Source organism: Eleutherodactylus coqui, chromosome 10, assembly GCF_035609145.1.
Source record: "Eleutherodactylus coqui strain aEleCoq1 chromosome 10, aEleCoq1.hap1, whole genome shotgun sequence".
Lineage (NCBI taxonomy): Eukaryota > Metazoa > Chordata > Amphibia > Anura > Eleutherodactylidae > Eleutherodactylus > Eleutherodactylus coqui.
The window spans coordinates 77,732,583-77,747,251 of NC_089846.1; the positions used below are offsets into that span (position 1 = coordinate 77,732,583).

Sequence of the window (14,669 nt, forward strand, 5' to 3'; positions counted from 1 at the left end):
CTCCCCCTCTGAAGACCTGTCCTCAGTAGGCGTTGCAAACCAGGTGGGGTCAGTCACCTCATTGTCCTGCTGCTCTTCCTCCGAATCCTCTGTGCGCTCCTCCCTCGGACTTACTGCCCTTACTACTACCTCACTGATAGACAACTGTGTCTCAACGTCATCGTCCTCCTCACCCACTGAAAGGTCTTGAGACAGTTGCCGGAAGTCCCCAGCCTCATCCCCCCGGACCCCGGGAACTTTCCAATGGTTGGGCATCAGTCACGATAAACTCCTCTGGTGGGAGAGGAACCACTGCTGCCCAATCTGAGCAGGGGCCCGAGAACAGTTCCTGGGAGTCTGCCCGATCCTCAGAATGTCTCATTGTAATGGAGTGAGGAGGCTGAGAGGAAGGAGGAGCAGCAGCCAGAGGATTCTGAGTTGCAGCAGTGGACGGCGCAGCACTGTGGGTGGACGATAGATTGCTGGAAGCACTTTCTGCCATCCACGACAGGACCTGCTCACACTGCTCATTTTCTAATAAAGGTCCACCGCGTGGACCCATTAATTGTGCGATGAATGTGGGGACGCCAGAAACGTGCCTCTCTCCTAATCCCGCAGCAGTCGGCTGCGATACACCTGGATCAGGAGCTCGGCCTGTGCCCACACCCTGACTTGGGCCTCCGCGTCCTCGGCCGCATCCACGTCCTCTAGGCCTACCCCTACCCCTCAGCATGCTGTATTACCAGTAATGCAGAAACAGAACGCTGTAATTAAATGTGCCGCTTATTGGCCTGTGGTTGGAGGCTGACTTCGCTTACGGAACACCAGGAAATAATTTTGCGCAAGCCTGCTGTAACACTTAGCTGGCTGCGTATGAATTTGGAGAACTACTACACCCAGCACAGACCCAGAACACTGAGGACACTGACAAGCAGCCCAAATAGATTTTTTCCCCAAATTTTTTTGCAAAGGCCCACTGCCTATATTCAATCAATATGTCTTCTGTCCCTGCCTAGGCGCTTCTGGCCCTGGAGTATGTCAAAGAACTGCAGAGTGTTGCACTGTGGACTGCAATACAGCAGTGATTTCACAGCCCAGACAGAGCCAGGAAATAATTTTGCGCAAGCCTGCTGTAACACTTAGCTGGCTGCGTATGAATTTGGAGAACTACTACACCCAGCACAGACCCAGAACACTGAGGACACTCACAGGCAGCCCAAATAGATTTTTTCCCCCAAATTTTTTTGCAAAGGCCCACTGCCTATATTCAATCAATATGTCTTCTGTCCCTGCCTAGGCGCTTCTGGCCCTGGAGTATGTCAAAGAACTGCAGAAGTGTTGCACTGTGGACCTGCAATACAGCAGTGATTTCACAGCCCAGACAGAGCCAGGAAATAATTTTGCGCAAGCCTGCTGTAACACTTAGCTGGCTGCGTATGAATTTGGAGAACTACTACACCCAGCACAGACCCAGAACACTGAGGACACTCACAGGCAGCCCAGATAGATTTTTTTCCAAAATTATTTTGCAAAGGCCCACTGCCTATATTCAATCAATATGTCTTCTGTCCCTGCCTAAGCGCTTCTGGCCCTGGAGTATTACTGCAGGGCGCAATGCTCTGCACGGCCGATATACCCCCCCCCCCCCCAAAAAAAAATGTGCAACACTGCAAAAAGCAGCCTCCACAGTACTTGCACACGGTTAGATGTGGCCCTAAGAAGGACCGTTGGGGTTCTTGAAGCCTAAAATACTCCTAACACTCTCCCTATAGCAGCTCCAACAAGATAGCACTTTCCCTGATCTCTGTCAGAACGCATCTGTGGCGAGCCGCGGGTGGGGCCGATTTTTATACTCGGGTGACACCTGATCTCGCCAGCCACTCACTGCAGGGGGGTGGTATAGGGCTTGAACGTCGCAGGGGGAAGTTGTAATGCCTTCCCTGTCTTTCAATTGGCCAGAAAAGCGCGCTAACGTCTCAGAGATGAAAGTGAAAGTAACCCGAACATCGCGTGGTACTCGTTACGAGTAACGAGCATCTTGAACACGCTAATACTCGAACGAGTATCAAGCTCGGACGAGTACGTTCGCTCATCTCTAGTCCTAACATTATTATTAATTCCAAGCGCAAAAGAATTAGCGCCCAAATTTTACATACGTAATCTATTTCTCTCACTTCCCGATGTCATAGAAACTTGAAATTCGGCGACGAGCATTGATTATGTCATAAATAGGAAAAGTTAATGGGTCATAACTAGAGATGAGCGAGCACCAAAATGCTCGGGTGCTCGTTACTTGGGACGAACTTTTTGCGATGCTCGAGGGTTCGTTTCGAGTAACGAACCCCATTGAAGTCAATGGGCGACCCGAGCATTTTTGTATTTCGCCGATGCTCGCTAAGGTTTCCTTGTGTGAAAATCTGGGCAATTCAAGAAAGTGATGGGAACGACACAGCAACGGATAGGGCAGGCGAGGGGCTACATGTTGGGCTGCATCTCAAGTTCACAGGTCCCACTATTAAGCCACAATAGCGGCAAGAGTGGGCCCCCCCCCTTCCAAAAACTTTTACTTCTGAAAAGCCCTCATTAGCAATGCATACCTTAGCTAAGCACCACACTACCTCCAACAAAGCACAATCACTGCCTGCATGACACTCCACTGCCACTTCTCCTGGCTTACATGCTGCCCAACCGCCCCCCTCCCCCCCACAGCGCACACCAAACTGTCCCTGCGCAGCCTTCAGCTGCCCTCATGCCACACCACCCTCATGTCTATTTAGAAGTGCGTCTGCCATGACGAGGAACCGCAGGCACACACTGCAGAGGTTGGCATGGCTAGGCAGTGACCCTCTTTAAAAGGGGCGGGGCGATAGCCCACAATGCTGTACAGAAGCAATGAGAAATAGAATCCTGTGCCACCGCCATCAGGAGCTGCACACGTGGGCATAGCAATGGGGAACCTATGTGCCACACACTATTCATTCTGTCAAGGTGTCTCTGCATGCCCCAGTCAGACCGGGCTTTTTAATTCATAGACACAGGCAGGTACAACTCCCTATTGTGAAGTCCCTGTCGACCGACAGCATGGGTGGCTCCTGGAACCCACCGGCGATACACAAAAATATCCCATTGCATTGCCCAACACAGCTGAGGTAGTAATGTCGTGCTTAATGCAGGTGGGCTTCGGCCCACACTGCATGCCCCAGTCAGACTGGGGTTCTTTACAAGTGGAAACAGATGCATTTATAATTCCCTGTGGACCCACAGCATGGGTGGGTGCCAGGAAGCCACCGGCAGTACATAGAAATATCCCATTGCATTGCCCAACACAGCTGAGGTAGTAATGTCGTGCTTAATGCAGGTGGGCTTCGGCCCACACTGCATGCCCCAGTCAGACTGGGGTTCTTTAGATGTGGAAACAGATGCATTTATAATTCTCTGTGGACCCACAGCATGGGTGGGTGCCAGGAAGCCACCGGCGGTACATAGAAATATCCCATTGCATTGCCCAACACAGCTGAGGTAGTAATGTCGTGCTTAATGCAGGTGGGCTTCGGCCCACACTGCATGCCCCAGTCAGACTGGGGTTCTTTACAAGTTGACACATGTAGGTTAAACTCCGTGTGCACCTACAGCATGGGTGGCTCCCTGGAACCCACCGGCGGTACATAAAAATATCCCATTGCATTGCCCAACACAGCGGATGTAACGTCAGCTGTAATGCAGGTGGGCTAAAAATTCATTTGATTACACTGTAGGCGAGGGCCCACAAAAATTGCTGTATCAACAGTACTAATGTACATCCAAAAAATTGGCCATGGCCAACCAAGAGGGCAGGTGAAACCCATTAATCGCTTTGGTTAATGTGGCTTAAGTGGTAACTAGGCCTGGAGGCAGCCCAGTTTAACTAAAAATTGGTTCAAGTTAAAGTTTCAACGCTTTTAAGAGCATTGAAACATATAAAAATTGTTTAGAAAAATTATATGAGTGAGCCTTGTGGCCCTAAGAAAAATTGCCCGTTCGGCGTGATTACGTGAGGTTTCAGGAGGAGGAGGAGGAATATTATACACAGATTGATGAAGCAGAAATGTCCCCGTTTTGGATGGTGAGAGAGAACGATGCTTCCATCCGCGGGTGCAGCCTACGTATTGCTTAGGTATCGCTGCTGTCCGCTGGTGGAGAAGAGAAGTCTGGGGAAATCCAGGCTTTGTTCATCTTGATGAGTGTAAGCCTGTCGGCACTGTCGGTTGACAGGTGGGTACGCTTATCCGTGATGATTCCCCCAGCCACACTAAACACACTCTCTGACAAGACGCTAGCCGCAGGACAAGCAAGCACCTCCAGGGCATACAGCGCGAGTTCAGGCCACGTGTCCAGCTTCGACACCCAGTAGTTGTAGGGGGCAGAGGCGTCACGGAGGACGGTCGTGCGATCGGCTACGTACTCCCTCACCATCCTTTTACAGTGCTCCCGCCGACTCAGCCTTGACTGGGGAGCGGTGACACAGTCTTGCTGGGGAGCCATAAAGATGGCAAAGGCCTTGGAGAATGTTCCCCTGCCTGCGCTGTACATGCTGCCTGATCTCTGCACCTCCCCTGCTACCTGGCCCTCGGAACTGCGCCTTCTGCCACTAGCGCTGTCGGATGGGAAGTTTACCATCAGTTTGTCCACCAGCGCCCTGTGGTATAGCATCATTCTCGAACCCCTTTCCTCTTCGGGAATGAGAGTGCAAAGGCTCTCCTTATAGCGTGGGTCGAGCAGTGTGTACACCCAGTAATCCGTAGTGGCCAGAATGCGTGTAACGCGAGGGTCACGAGAAAGGCATCCTAACATGAAGTCAGCCATGTGTGCCAGGGTACCTGTATGCAACACATGGCTGTCTTCACTAGGAAGATCACTTTCAGGATCCTCCTCCTCCTCCTCTTCTTCCTCCTCAGGCCATACACGCTGAAAGGATGACAGGCAAGCAGCATGGGTACCGTCAGCAGTGGGCCAAGCTGTCTCTTCCCCCTCCTCCTCATCCTCCTCATGCTCCTCCTCCTCCTCCTGAACGCGCTGAGATATAGACAGGAGGGTGCTCTGACTATCCAGCGACATACTGTCTTCCCCCGGCTCTGTTTCCGAGTCGCAAAGCGTCTGCCTTTATGCTTTGCAGGGAACTTCTCAAGATGCATAGCAGAGGAATGGTGACGCTAATGATTGCAGCATCGCCGCTCACCACCTGGGTAGACTCCTCAAATTTTCCAAGGACCTGGCAGATGGCTGCCAACCAGGGCCACTCTTCTGTAAATAATTGAGGAGGCTGACTCCCACTGCGCCGCGCAAGTTGGAGTTGGTATTCCACTATAGCTCTACGCTGCTCATAGAGTCTGGCCAACATGTGGAGCGTAGAGTTCCACTGTGTGGGCACGTCGCACAGCAGTCGGTGCACTGGCAGATTAAACCGATGTTGCAGGGTCCGCAGGGTGGCAGCGTGCGTGTGGGATTTGCGGAAATGTGCGCAGAGCTGGCGCACCTTTCCGAGCAGGTATGACAAGTGGGGGTAGCTTTTCAGAAAGCGCTGAACCACCAAATTAAAGACATGGGCCAGGCATGGCACGTGCGTGAGGCTGCCGAGCTGCAGAGCCGCCACCAGCTTACGGCCGTTGTCACACACAACCATGCCCGGTTGGAGGCTCAGCGGCGCAAGCCAGTGGTCGGTCTGCTCTGTCAGACCCTGCAGCAGTTCGTGGGCCGTGTGCCTCTTCTCTCCTAAGCTGAGTAGTTTCAGCACGGCCTGCTGACGCTTGCCCACCGCTGTGCTGCCACGCCGCGTGACACCGACTGCTGGCGACGTGCTGCTGACACATCTTGATTGCGAGACAGAGGTTGCGTTGGAGGAGGAGGAAGGTGCTTTAGTGGAGGAAGCATACACCGCCGCAGATACCACCATCGAGCTGTGGCCCGCAATTCTGGGGGTGGGTAGGACGTGAGCGGTCCCAGGCTCTGACTCTGTCCCAGCCTCCACTAAATTCACCCAATGTGCCGTCAGGGAGATATAGTGGCCCTGCCCGCCTGTGCTTGTCCACGTGTCCGTTGTTAAGTGGACCTTGGCAGTAACCGCGTTGGTGAGGGTGCGTACAATGTTGCGGGAGACGTGGTCGTGCAGGCCTGGGACGGCACATCGGGAAAAGTAGTGGCGACTGGGAACCGAGTAGCGCGGGGCAGCCGCCGCCATCATGCTTTTGAAAGCCTCCGTTTCCACAAGCCTATACGGCAGCATCTCTAGGCTGATCAATTTTGCAATGTGCACGGTTAACGCTTGAGCGTGCGGGTGCGTGGCGTCGTACTTGCGCTTGCGCTCAAACTGTGGCACTAGCGACGTCTGGACGCTACGCTGAGAGACATTGCTGGATGGGGCCGAGGACAGCGGAGGTGATGGTGTGGGTGCAGGCCAGGAGACGGTAGTGCCTGTGTCCTCAGAGGGGGGTTGGATCTCAGTGGCAGGTTGGGGCACAGGGGGAGAGGCAGTGGTGCAAACCGGAGGCGGTGAACGGGCATCGTCCCACCTTGTGGGGTGCTTGGCCATCATATGCCTGCGCATGCTGTTGGTGGTGCCTCCCCAGCTGATCTTGGCGCGACAAAGGTTGCACACCACAGTTCGTCGGTCGTCAGGCGTCTCTGTGAAAAACTGCCACACCGTAGAGCACCTTGACCTGTGCAGGGTGGCATGGCGCGAGGGGGCGCTTTGGGAAACAGTTGGTGGATTATTCGGTCTGGCCCTGCCTCTACCCCTGGACACCGCACTGGCTCGGCCTGTGCCCACACCCTGACTTGGCCCTCCGCGTCCTCGGCCGCGTCCACGTCCTCTAGGCCTACCCCTACCCCTCAGCATGCTGTATTAGCAGTGATTTGATTTCCCAGGCAGGAAAGAAATTGGCGCAAGGCTGCACTCAACCGTAGCTGGTTGCGTCTGATTTTTTTACGTTCTCCACGCAGCACACACGTACCCAGAGCCCTTAGGACTGACAGAGGCAGGGCAAATATACTTTCTTCCCTTTTGTTTAAAAGGATAGGCCCACTGCGTCTATTCACTGAATAATAAGTTTAATAACTGACACTGTGTTGCGGCCCTGCAAAAGTGTCACAGAACTTTACTGTTGCAGAGTTATTAACTGTGGCAGAGCAGGTATTTCCCAGGCAGGAAAGAAATTGGCGCAAGGCTGCACTCAACCATAGCTGGTTGCGTCTGATTTTTTTACGTTCTCCACGCAGCATACACGTACCCAGAGCCCTTAGGACTGACAGAGGCAGGGCAAATATACTTTCTTCCCTTTTGTTTAAAAGGATAGGCCCACTGCGTCTATTTACTGAATAATAAGTTTAATAACTGACACTGTGTTGCGGCCCTGCAAAAGTGTCACAGAACTTTACTGTTGCAGAGTTATTAACTGTGGCAGAGCAGGTATTTCCCAGGCAGGAAAGAAATTGGCGCAAGGCTGCACTCAACCGTAGCTGGTTGCGTCTGATTTTTTTACGTTCTCCACGCAGCACACACGTACCCAGAGCCCTTAGGACTGACAGAGGCAGGGCAAATATACTTTCTTCCCTTTTGTTTAAAAGGATAGGCCCACTGCGTCTATTCACTGAATAATAAGTTTAATAACTGACACTGTGTTGCGGCCCTGCAAAAGTGTCACAGAACTTTACTGTTGCAGAGTTATTAACTGTGGCAGAGCAGGTATTTCCCAGGCAGGAAAGAAATTGGCGCAAGGCTGCACTCAACCGTAGCTGGTTGCGTCTGATTTTTTTACGTTCTCCACGCAGCACACACGTACCCAGAGCCCTTAGGACTGACAGAGGCAGGGCAAATATACTTTCTTCCCTTTTGTTTAAAAGGATAGGCCCACTGCGTCTATTCAATGACTAATAACTGTGTTGTGGCCCTGCCTACACAATTCTGTGACTGTAGTATCAATGGAGGGTGCAATGCTCTGCACCGCCGATTTTGAGAAAAAAAAAAAAAAAAGCAACACAGCTAACAGCAGCCTGCACAGTACTTCACACAGTTAAATGTGGCCCTAGAAAGGACCGTTGAGGTTCTTGAAGGCTACACTCACTCCTAACACTCTCCCTGCCTAAGCACCACTTCTGTCCCTAATACCGGGTGCAATGCTCTGCACTGCCGATTTTGAGGGAAAAAAAAATTTCTCCACTGCTAACAGCAGCCTGCACAAACATAGATGTGGCCCTAAGAAGGACCGTTGGGGTTCTTGAAGCCTACACTCACTACAAACACTCTCCCTACAGCAACTCCAATAGAACAGCACTTTCCCTCAGCTAACTCAGAAGACATCTGAGGCGAGCCGCGGGAGGGGCCGACTTTTATACTCGGGTGACATCTGATCGCCCCAGCCACTCACAGCAGGGGGGTGGTATAGGGCTTGAACGTCACAGGGGGAAGTTGTAATGCCTTCCCTGTCTTTCAATTGGCCAGAAAAGCGCGCTAACGTCTCAGAGAGGAAACTGAAAGTAACTGGAACACCGCGTGGTACTCGTTACGAGTAACGAGCATCCCGAACACCGTAATATTCGCACGAATATCAAGCTCGGACGAGTACGTTCGCTCATCTCTAGTCCCAACTCGATTATTTAATTCTAAGTGCAAAAGAATTTGCGTCCAAATTAATGTACGTAATTTAATTCTCTCACTTCCCAATATCATAGAAATTTGGCACGAGCATTGATTATGTCATAAATAGGTAAAGCTAATGGGTCCCAACTCGATTATTCAATTCTAAGCGCAAAAGAATTAGCGTCCAAATTTTACGCAGGTAATCTATTTCTCTCACTTCCTGATGGCATAGAAACTAGAAATTTGGCACGAGCATTGATTATGTCATAAATAGGAAAAGCTAATGGGTCCCAACTCGATTATTTAATTCTAAGCGCAAAAGAATTAGCGTCAAAATTTTACGTACGTAATCTAATTCTCTCACTTCCCAATGTCAAAGAAATTTGAAATTTGGCAGAAGCATTGATTATGTCACAAATACAAAAGCTAATGGGTCCCAACTCGATTATTCAATTCTAGGCGCAAACAATTTAGCGTCCAAATTTTACGTACATAATCTAATTCTCTCACTTACTGGTGTCATTTTATATAAAGGAAACGTTGCATGGTTACCTCCACGTGGTGTTTCCTGGGTAATGCAAAGAACGATGCAAAATGGTGAACATATTTTTTTCCTCGGTATCCCTAAAGTAAAGACGACTTAATAAGATTTTCCGTGTGAACACCAGATAAACACCAGTACCAAATTAACTCGGGCGAAGCCGGGTATATCAGCTAGTCTATATATATAAAGACGAAAGCCCTCATTTACTGACTCACTGACTCGCCACTAATTCTCTCACTTCCCAATGTCATAGAAACTTGAAATTTGGCACGAGCATAGATTATGTCCAAAATAGGAAAAGTAAAGGGGTCCCAACTCGATTATTCAATTCTAGCGCAAAAGAATTAGCGACCAAATTTTACGTACGTAATCTAATTCTCTCACTTTCCGATTTCAGAGAAGGTTGAAATTTGGCACGAGCATTGATTATGTCATAAATAGGTAAAATGTTAATGGGTCCCAACTCGATTATTCAATTCTAAGCGCAAAAGAATTAGCGTCGAAATTTTATGTATGGAATCTAATTCTCTCACTTCCCAATGTCATAGAAACTTGAAATTTGGCACGGGCATTGATCTATATATATAAAGACGAAAGCCCTCACTGACTCACTGACTGACTCACTCACTGACTGACTCGCCAAAAGTTCTCCAACTTCCCGATGTCGTAGAAACATGAAATTTGGCACAAGCATAGATTATCTCCAATATAGGAAACGTAATTGGGTCCCAACTCGATTATTCAATTCTAGCGCAAAATAATTGGTGTCAAAATTTTACGTACATAATCTAAATCTGACACTTCCCGATGTCATAGAAACTTGAAATTTGGCACGGGCATTGATTACGTCATAAATAGGAAAAGTTAATTGGTCCCAACTCGATTATTCAATTCAAAGCGCAAAAACATTAGCGTCCAAATTTTATGTATGTAATCTATTTCTCTCACTTCCCGATGTCATAGAAACTTGAAATTTGGAATGAGCATTGATTATGTCATAAATAGGAAACCTAATGGGTCGCAACTCGATTATTTAATTTGAAGCACAAAAGAATTGGCATCCCAATTTTACGTACGTAATCTAATTCTCTCACTTCCTGATGTCATAGAAACTTGAAATTTGGCCCGAGCATTGATTATGTCATAAATAGGAAAAGCTAATTGGTCCTAACTCGATTATTCAATTCTAAGTGCAAAAGAATTGGCGTCCAAATTTTAGGTACGTGATCTAATTCTCTCACTTCCTGATGTCATAGAAACTTGAAATTTGGCGTGAACATTGATTATGTCATATATAGGAAAAGTGAATGGGTCCCAACTAGATTATTCAATTCTAAGCACAAAAGAATTAGCATCCAAATCTTACGTACGTAATTTAATTTTCTCACTTGCTGATGTCATAGAGACATGAAATTTGGCGCGAGCATTGATTATGTCATAAATAGGAAAAGCTAATGGGTCCCAACTCGATTTTTCAATTCTAAGCGCAAAAGAATTGGCGTCCAAATTTTACATACTTAATCTAATTCTCTCACTTCCCAATGTCATAAAAACTGGAAATTTGGCATGAGCATTGATTATGTCATACATAGGAAAAGCTAGTGGGTCCCAACTCGATTATTTAATTCTAAGCGCAAAAGAATTGGTGTCCAAATTTTACGTATGTAATCTTATTTTCTCACTTCCCAATGTCATAGAAACTTGAAATTTGGCATGAGGATTGATTATGTCATAAATAGGAAAAGTTATTGGGTCCTAACATTATTATTAATTCCAAGCGCAAAAGAATTAGCGTCCAAATTTTACGTACGTAATCTTTTTCTCTCACTTCCCGATGTCATAGAAACTTGAAATTCGGCACAAGCATTGATTATGTCATAAATAGGAAAAGTTATTGGGTCCCAACTCGATTATTTAATTCTAAGTGCAAAAGAATTTGCGTATAAATTAATGTACGTAATTTAATTCTCTCACTTCCCAATGTCATAGAAATTTGGCACGAGCATTGATTATGTCATAAATAGGTAAAGCTAATGGGTCCCAACTCGATTATTCAATTCTAAGTGCAAAAGAATTAGCATCCAAATTTTACGCAGGTAATCTATTTCTCTCACTTCCTGATGTCATAGAAACTTGAAATTTGGCGCGAACATTGATTATGTCATATATAGGAAAAGTGAATGGGTCCCAACTAGATTATTCAATTCTAAGTGCAAAATAATTAGCATCCACATTTTACGTACGTAATCTAATTCTCTCACTTCCTAATGCAACAAATAGTTACACAAATTTTTACCGCACAAATGTGCAATTTGCCATGACCATTCTTTGCGTACTAAATATTGGAAATTTAAAGGGTTGCAACTTGAATATTCAATCCTATGCATAAAAGTAAGTGACCCCCTATGTAATGTAACTAATAACACACATCTGTACTGCACAAACTTGAAATTCGGCATTACCATTCCTATGTTATGTAACTAATATCTGTACCCCACAATTTATGAGACAGATATCTTCTCAGCAAAACAAAACGCATTTAGAAATATGAGTATATACTGACAGGAATAAAACTGACTGTCCTATGTATTGAAAGGCTGTAAAGTACAAAAGGAAGTGGACAAGGACTGCTAGGAAGGAGTATGCCTTTAAGTATAACAAGGGGCTGCAACCTTCAGTCTGGGTAGGAAATTTGAATAAAAAGGGGTGTTACCTTTCAGGGTAAAAATGAGGAGAGTGTGTGTGAGGTGGCACATGCTGTGGGGTGACATTTTCACATACAGTCTGAGATAAATCTCTCTCCTATCTGCCTATACACTGAGAGGAATCTATCTGATCTGTGTGTTATGAGCAGCGTGTGAGAGGTGGACATTCTGTGGCGTGACATTTTCACATACAGTCTGAGATAAATCTCTCTCCTATCTGCCTATACACTGAGAGGAAACTATCTGATCTGTGTGTTATGAGCAGCGTGTGAGAGGTGGACATTCTGTGGCGTGACATTTTCACATACAGTCTGAGATAAATCTCTCTCCTATCTGCCTATACACTGAGAAGAATCTATCTGTTCCTCGGTATCTCTAAAGTAACCATGACGTCATAAGATTTTCCATGTGAACACCAGATAAACACCAGTACCAAATTAACTCAGGCGAAGCTGGGTATATCAGCTAGTGTATTGTATTATGGTCATTATTTCCAAGCCGCTCCCAACCTGCACCCCTGTTATTCAGTCTGTGAATGAGGATTTCTACACATAATAGATGCTATATAGATGACGAATGTTTGCAATATTGTAAACTTCAACTTCTATTGATACTTTATCTATCTTGCATATACTGTATATAATATAAAGCTTTTCATATTTTCACAGCTTCGGACACGTCCTCTGACTCTGACAATCCAGTCACTGCCTGAGTGTAAGTAACTAGTAATCGTCTCATAAAGGAAACTAAGAAGACTTGTAATTGCCTCCAATCAAAGGAAATGGGAGAGAGATGTAAAGTGTAAAGTGCTGTTAAAACGTATCTGCCCCCTTCCAGTCTTTCCCTTTTATTGCACATTTATCCAACTGACTTGTTTTTAGATTAGTCTCATTCAGTTAAAAGTAAACTGTTAGGCCCTTAATGCGGTCCGAGTAGTGAGCAGCACAGTATAGTGATGGAGAGGCGGATCCATTCAGTAGTTTTCTTATACTTAGGCTTCCCTCACCCAGGCGTTTTTCAACACTGCATTTACTGCAGATTCTGCCCGGTTTCAGCAGCGCTGCCATTCGTTATGCCAGTGTTTCAGCACACCTGAAAATGCAGCTGAGGCTGCTGATAAAAGAAAGAAGTCAATACTCACCTAGCTGGTGAAGTCTCTGTCCCGGGCGCTGCCGTTGGGGCCTTGTGAAGTCAGACGATTACTCTGATTGGCTAAGCACCGTTGAGTGACAGCCGGCTGAGCCAATCAGAACCAGCACTGGATGCGTCCAATCATAGCCATTCAATTAATGAATGGCTGTGATTGGACGCATCCAGCGCTGGTTGTGATTGGCTGAGTGGGCTGTCACTCAGCGGCCCTCAGCCAATCAGAACAATCTGTCGTTGGAGGTGGGGATTTTAAATCCCTGTCACAGAGTAAAATTTCCCCTGCAGGCTGACAAGTTCCAAGAGCACTGTTGGGGACAGTGACACCTGCAAAATGGGTATTGAGTTTTTTTTTTTTACTCAGGCTAGGGCAATTAGCGCTGCCAAAAGCATGGTAACAAGTTGTGCCGCATTTTTAGCAGCTCTGAAACCGCTGCTAATTCATTTCAATGGGCAACACAAGGCTGAAAATGGCCCAAAATAGAACATGCAACATTGTCAAAACGCAGTGTTGAAGACGCTGCGTTTTCAGCCTTGCGTGAGCAGCCCCATTGAAATGAATGGGAGCCTAGTACAGCGTTTAGCGCAGTGCTGAAAAAGCAGCACTAAATGCTGTACAAAAACGCCCTGTGTGAGGGAAGCCTCACTCTTGTATGTTTGCAGTGCTCTGCACAGTGAGGTCTGATGCAGCTCATTAATATTCATATATGCCACGCCCCCTTCCACTGATTAACAGGTCTCAGTGTTACTGGACATAGGGAAATACCTGTTATTCAGTGAGAGGGGGTGTAGGAGCAGTGAGTATATGAATATTAATGAGCCACATGGGACTCCTCTCTGCCCAGCACTGAAAACTTACCATAGTATTACAAAACTACGGCACAGATGAGTCAGGGCTGCCAGCAGTGTGTGAACTCATGGACAGTCCATTAAACGCGAGTGTTTTTTTGCTGCCATCTGTAGTGTCTAGCAGGAGAAAACATTACAGCACCATCAAGAGGAGCCAAGGAGCACTGGGGATACTCAGCCAAGCACTGCTCCTGTCTGCAGAGATCAATCACAGGCATGCATTTATATGGTGAACGCAGCAGTGAGCGGGGGACAGCATGAGCGGTGAGGTGACTTGTGGTCCTGTGGCAAACTGTGTAACCGACCGCTTCTGTGGGCTCTCCGTGGGAGCAGCAGTCCGGTCCGTCATAAATGGGCCGGGACACTATGAACAGAAGAACTGGGCGGGCATGGAGGAGCTAGGAGAGAAGACAAGGAGCAGCTCAACAGTGCACTCAAGAAGTAGTCATGGCTAGTATGTCTGGTGTGTTTGTCTACATAATCAGCCCGGCTCTCAATCCTCTTATGTTAGTATTTATACTCCATCCTACAAATAGTCCTCCAGTAACGGTAGCAGAGCCTTCAGGTGAACCATTAGTGGAGCAGCGAGCTACAGGACTACTAGTAGGATGGGACTGACAGGACACAGGGGTTAAGTTAATAAAGGCAGGCAGACAGAGGAGGAGATGGGATGTTTGGATTCCTTCATAGCAGTTTACATACCTTTAAGAGATGCTATAAAGAAGTGCAGCATCCCCCACTTCTCTCTCCCTCCGCCTTTATATTACCTTGACCCTTATCCAGTTTGTCCACTGGAGCTGCCTGGAACATTAACCCTTTCCAATCCAATGTCGGG

General features: G+C 47.3%; 1 pseudogene; it reads left to right on the forward strand.

Annotated features, from left to right (window-relative positions):
• Positions 1-13,993, forward strand: part of LOC136581093 (major histocompatibility complex class I-related gene protein-like) — a 67,577-nt pseudogene extending 53,584 nt beyond the window's left edge.
• The last annotated feature ends 676 nt before the right edge of the window (positions 13,994-14,669 follow it).